The following is a 6,324-nucleotide window of genomic DNA, read 5'->3' on the forward strand; positions in this document are numbered from 1 at the left end:
AAGCCTCTTTGCTTCATCAGTCGTGATGAAGTTGTGTGTAGTACCAGTGTCGATCACAACTATGACAAGTTTTTCATTGATAAAGGCTTTTATATACATCAAGCTTTTCTTTTCTGCGGTGCTTACCTCTTTGCCTTTCACAGCATTCATGAGTTGGATAGATCCAACACACTCAGTTATTTGAGATTGAGCCTCTTGTTTTTCGGTGATAGATGCAAGAGTCCCTAGTTTTGAACAGTCCTTCATTTGGTGTAGTCCCTTGCACACAAAGCATTCTCTTTTGGGCATGAAAGTCTTCTTTTTTTTCTTCGTACTCTTTCTTTGAAGAATATTTTACTTCCTTCTTTGTTGAAAAACTCTTCTCCTTGTCTCCCCACCTTTATTAAAACTAGGTTTTGAGGAAGATTTGGCTTTAGAGTCTCCCTTATGATACTCAACAAGTGATTTGGCCACCACGATGGCCTCATCGACATCCTTAACATTCCTTCTTTATAGTTATTGCTTTGCCCAAGGTTGGAGTCCATCAATGAAGAAGAACAATACATCCTCTGATGCTAAGTTGGGGATTTGAAGCGTGAGAGTAGTGAACTCCTTTACGTAGTCGCTAGTCGTACTTTTGTGTTTCAACTCCTCAACTTCTTCCTTGCTTCATAAACCACATTCTCAGGGAAGAATTGTCTTTTCAACTCCCTTTTGAAATCTTTCCATGTGGCTATGTTGCAAGTACCCTTCTCCATATCTACGCATTTTCTCCTCCACGACAAAGTAGTATATCAGAAAGGTAGAGGGATGCAGTGCGTACTTTTATTGCTTCTTCGACCACCTCTTGGCCTTTAAAGTATCTCTCCATTTGCCATAGGAAGTTTTCCACCTCTCGAGCGTCCCTCACGCCCTTGAACTCCTTTGACTTGGGAAAATCAATCTTTATCATCTCCCTTATAATGGTCGGTCGAGATTTTTCCCCCTCGAACTTCCTCAAATAGCTTCAAGAAATTCTCAAGTTTCTCTTCGATTTGGAGCATGCTTTCTTTGAAAGCATCTATTTCTCCTAACACGTGAGCCTTGAAGGTTTTCTTGTCATGTTCTATCCTTTGAAAATGCTCATTCGTAGAGGGTAGAATATTCTCCAAAATAGAAACTCTCTCTTTTAAGAAGTTAGAGTTCTTACGTTCAGACTCACTTGAAGAGCGCACCTTCTTATTTCCTCATTGAGAAGGAATAATATCCCTTCCCCTTTGAGACTCAACATGATTTATCGTTACACTATAAGCCATACCCACAAACCACTTGTTCTCAACAAAATCATTTATAATGAGCTACGAGGGAAGTTGTTGGCATATGAGACCACTCACTTAAAGACAGAAAACAAAAAGAAAGATGTTGCTCTAAAGCAAAAAATTGAAGTTGAATCTAATGATGATTATGTAGTGATGATGGGATAGTGTTACAATCTTTAAAACTAATAATGAAAAATCTAATATTTTCACTTCCAAATTTCAAAGGTCTCAAATCTCATATAACACTCAAAAATCAGTAGAGAGAAATTGTTGTTACAAGTTTAATATATATGGTCATTCAAGCCCTCAATGCTTTATTTTTGGAAAATTAATGGGTGATAAACTTTATAAAATTGTTCATGATTCTAATATTTTTAGACAACCAAGAAGAACTAACATAAAAGGATTCAAATAAATTTGGATACCAAAAGCTTTATAAAAGACCATGCAAGTTTGCCTTACATCCAAAAAAAAAAGAAAAAGTGGTATCTTACTATTAGATGTCCAAGGCACGTGATGGAAAAGTCAACTTTCTTCATCAACGTTAATAAATATGATAGAGAATTTGTAACTTTTGAAGATGATTAAAAGGATAAAATCATTGCAATATATGAAATTACAGAAGATCTTGACGAAATGACAACTAATTCATCAAACAATCAAGAAAAGACAAGATGGTTACAACCTAAGCCAGATAATTTTGCAAAAGACAATTCTACAGAAGACAATTCTGTTTCGTCCCCTGCTTCTGCTGAAGTCCAACTGAATGCAACATTGAAGCCTTAGATTCTGGTACAGCTAGTGCCCAGCAGACAAAACCCAGAGAATAAAGATTCCATAAGAATTATCTACTTGAATTTGTTATTGGAAATCCATCATTGGAAAGAGTTACAAAATCAATTTTGAAAAATCTAGATTAAAGTAACTTGCCTGTCATTTTAACTATTAAGCCTAATGACATTAAAGAAGTTCTAAGCCTCAAGAACTGACATAATCTTCATCATGGGACTATGTTTAACATTTCAATTCTAACCTAAAGAATCCTATTTGAGTGTAATGAGGAGAATCATTTGATATATCCTTAGCACTACATATTATGAGTTGTGGTATCCTAAATAAAAATATATCAATTTAGTTGGTTATTTGGATGCTGATTTTGCAAGTGATATAATAGATAGGAAAAGGACCAGTAGTATTTGCTGCACTATTGGTAATGCTCTCAATGTGTTGACCAGTAAGAAACAAGGAATAGTGTTACTGTCCGCTGCAAAGGCCAAGTATATTATTGCCTCTCTTTCTTGATCTCAAGTTTTTTAGTTAAAAATTCAATTAGCTGACTACAAGTTAAATGCTTCCAATATTCATTTAATGTGTGACAAATTAAGTATTATTAACATTTTGAAAATCCTGTTTTACATTCTACAACAAAATACATTGAAGTTAAATATCATTATATTAGACAATATGTCCACTTGCAAAATATTGACATTTAATTTGTCAAATCGAAAGATCAATTAACTGATATTTTTATTAAACCTTTGGTTGAAGAGGGGTTTTGCAAGCTTAGAGTTACTCTAGAAATTATTTGTTTTCTGAATTAAATTAATTTTTCTGGTCTAATTATTTGCCTCTAGCTGTTAGAGAATCATTAGAATCAATTTAGATCAATTAGTATCGTCTATATTTATATAGTATATCTGTATATTAATTATAGGATTCTATGCCTTTATTATTTTGATTCATTTAGCACCTATAAATACCTCTTATATATTGTACCTTTGACCACACTGAATAATACACTCTTCAGATTACTCTCTTTCAGTCTCTTGTTTCTAACATGGTATCAGAGCCATGGTATCCTCCTTGAAGAGGATAGGTTGTTTTTCTTGCGGTGAAATCATCGTAATTTTTATTTTTTTCTCTATGCCATTCTTCTTTCCCTTTTGTCACTCCTGTGCTGTTTTTTCACCTCACCGACTAGCCTATTTTCTTTGTTTTGTGTTTTTTTCGAGTCGAATGATCAAACACCATTGTCACCTGCTGTTTACCTATTCTCATGAAGAAATCATATAGTTTTCGCTCTCTTTTGGCAGTTCCGTCTGCGTTCTCTTGTGGCAGTTCCGCCTGTGTTTTCTCGTGGCAGTTCCGTCTGCCTTCTCTCGTGGCAGTTTCGTCTGCATTCTCTCGTGGCAGTTCCATCTGCGTTCTCTCGTGGCAGTTCCGTCTGCCTTCTCTCGTGGCAGTTTCGTCTGCATTCTCTCGTGGCAGTTCCATCTGCGTTCTCTCGTGGCAGTCCCGTCAGCGTTTTCTCGTGGCAGTTCCATCTGCCTTCTCTCGTGGCAGTTTCGTCCCAGATAGCGGCAGTTCCGTCTGCGCTTCCTTCAGACAAGCGGCAGTTCCGTCTGCGCTTCCTTCAGACAAGCGGCAGTTCCGTCTGCGCTTCCTTCAGACAAGCGGCAGTTCCATCTGCGCTTCCTTCAGACAAGCAGCAGTCCATCTGCGCTTCCTTCCGGCAGTTCCGTCTGCACCTGTTTTATCAATTTATGCAATTTTTTTCCTTTTTTTCGTTGTTTTAAATAAGTTCAAACTCAAATTGTCACTTGAGTTTGAGGGGGATGTTAGAATATTATTAGGATCAATTAGTATTATTTAGTACATCTAAATATTTATTATAGGAGATTACGTTCTTATTATTACGATTCTCTTAGTACCTATAAATATCCTTTCATATTGTATCATTCCAGACAATTTGAATAGACATACATAATCCTTTCTCCAGTTTAGTCTCTTGTTTCTAGCATGGTATCAGAGTCATGGTATCCTCCTTGAAGAGGATATGTTGTTTTTCTTGCGGTGAAATCACCGAGTTTTTGTATTTTTTTTTTCCATGCCATTCTTCTTTCTCTTTTGCCTTTGATGCTTTTTCACCTCACCGACTAGCCTATTTTTTTTTCTTGTTTTTTTTTTCAAGTCGTATGATTAAACACTATTGTCATCCGCTGCTTACCAATTCTCATGAAGAAATCATATAATTTTCGCTCTCTCGTGGCAGTTTCATCTGCGTCTTCTCGTGGCAGTTTTGCGTTTTCTCGTGGCAGTTCCATCTGCACTTCCTTCAGACAAGCGGCAGTTCCGTCTGCGCTTCCTTCAGACAAGCGGCAGTTCCGTCTGCGCTTCCTTCCGGCAGTTCCATCTACACCCATTTTATCAATTTATGCAGTTTTTTTTTTCTCTTTATTTCGTTGTTTTAAATAAGTTTCAAACTCAAGTTGTCACTTGAGTTTGAGGGGGGATGTTAGAGAATCATTAGAATCAATTTAGATCAATTAGTATCGTCTATATTTATATAGTATATATGTATATTAATTATAGGATTCTATGCCTTTATTATTTTGATTCATTTAGCACCTATAAATACCTCTTATATATTGTACCTTTGACCACACTGAATAATACACTCTTCAGATTACTCTCTTTCAGTCTCTTGTTTCTAACACTAGCTTTGCCTTTTAGATAGATAAGAGATTTTATTATACAGATGGTCGATCATCTTTACATCATTTGATTGAGGTATTTTGGGCTCATTGTTTAAGTTTTTCGTTTAATCATCTGATGCATGAAGTTGTTGACTTATTATTGCTATTATCTTTTGATATTTAAACTCTTTTTGGATGACTATATTTTTTTTAAAAAAAATTGGGCTCATTGTTTATGTCATTATGAGTTGTTGACAATTGAGTAGTAATGCACTGATAATTTAGAAGTGTTGTAGCTTTTCAAATTGAAAAATTAGCCATCACTACATACTTGGCATTTGTCCAGAATTTGAAAGTTAGAAAAGGAGAAAATCTAAAAAAAATTAATTCTTCTTCTTAGAAGCTTTATTCTTTCCTACCTCTTGCTCACATAGCACACATCCTATCTATATGGCGTGCACTAAATTCATTGGATTTGGATCTTCTAAAGTTTGAATTTCACTTTAGAGAGTAAAGTGTGATCTCTCACTATTGATTTCATAGGTGGACTAAAAATAAATATGAAAGAGAAAATATTCAAGGGTAGAAGATTACACTTTACTCTCTAAAGTGAAATTCAAACTTTAGAGAATCTAAATCCAAATTCATTACCCGTTGTTCCGCTACATCTGCTTTTTACCTATTCAGACAATATTATGAGGAATTTAAAATTTTTAAAGATGTCGATGATGAGTAAGCGGCTGCAAACCTTGATGTGTAATAGTATCAATGCTACTATTTCAAATTTTTTATTTTTGCTGCTACTATTTCTCTAATTTTTTATTGTCTCTAACTTCTGTTTGCAAGTGCTTATTTTATCCCCTTAAGGACTAAAGGGAGAGTAATAGGATATAAAGAGATTTAGGATGTTTTGGTTATTTTGGAACTGTTGAAACTATTTATGCTACTTTAGTTTCTTAGTGATTCTATATTTATTATTGATGGTTGCAATTCTTTACTGTTTTTCATGTTAGTTTATCATGTTACACCGTTGCTTTTGCTTGTTTTTTGCTTGTGTTCTCGCTGCACTCTAATTTCACAGCTGACAGGATTCATGGCACATATTTAGGAGGAGCTTGAAATAAATCTCTATTAGATTTATAGGGAGATTATTTTATTACTAAAGTAAAATTATCTCATTCTTATCCTATTTTTTTTAAATGTTCTTTATTTTAATATGTTTGTTATTAACGGAGAGATTGTTGAGTTTAGAAATATTTTATCTTTTATTGTAATGGCAAATATTTGGTTGGGTTAATTAAGTTTAGCAAGATTTGATGTGGATTTAAAAGAGATTGTAGCCACTATCAAAAAAGAAATCAATAATGACAATTATGAGGTTTGATTTGGAGAGTAACGACCAATAAAAATAATGAGCTGCTGATTTCTTATGAGAAGGGGATCAATAAAAAAAAAGAAGTATGAAGAAAATTCAGGATTACAACCTGCACTTTGAGGGTCATTGTTCTTTTTTATTGGATCTTAATTTGATGATTCAGTTTCAGTTTTTTAGTCTTCTTAATTATGAGAAA

This window comes from Arachis duranensis, chromosome 5 (assembly GCF_000817695.3).
Source record: "Arachis duranensis cultivar V14167 chromosome 5, aradu.V14167.gnm2.J7QH, whole genome shotgun sequence".
NCBI classification, from domain to species: Eukaryota; Viridiplantae; Streptophyta; class Magnoliopsida; order Fabales; family Fabaceae; genus Arachis; species Arachis duranensis.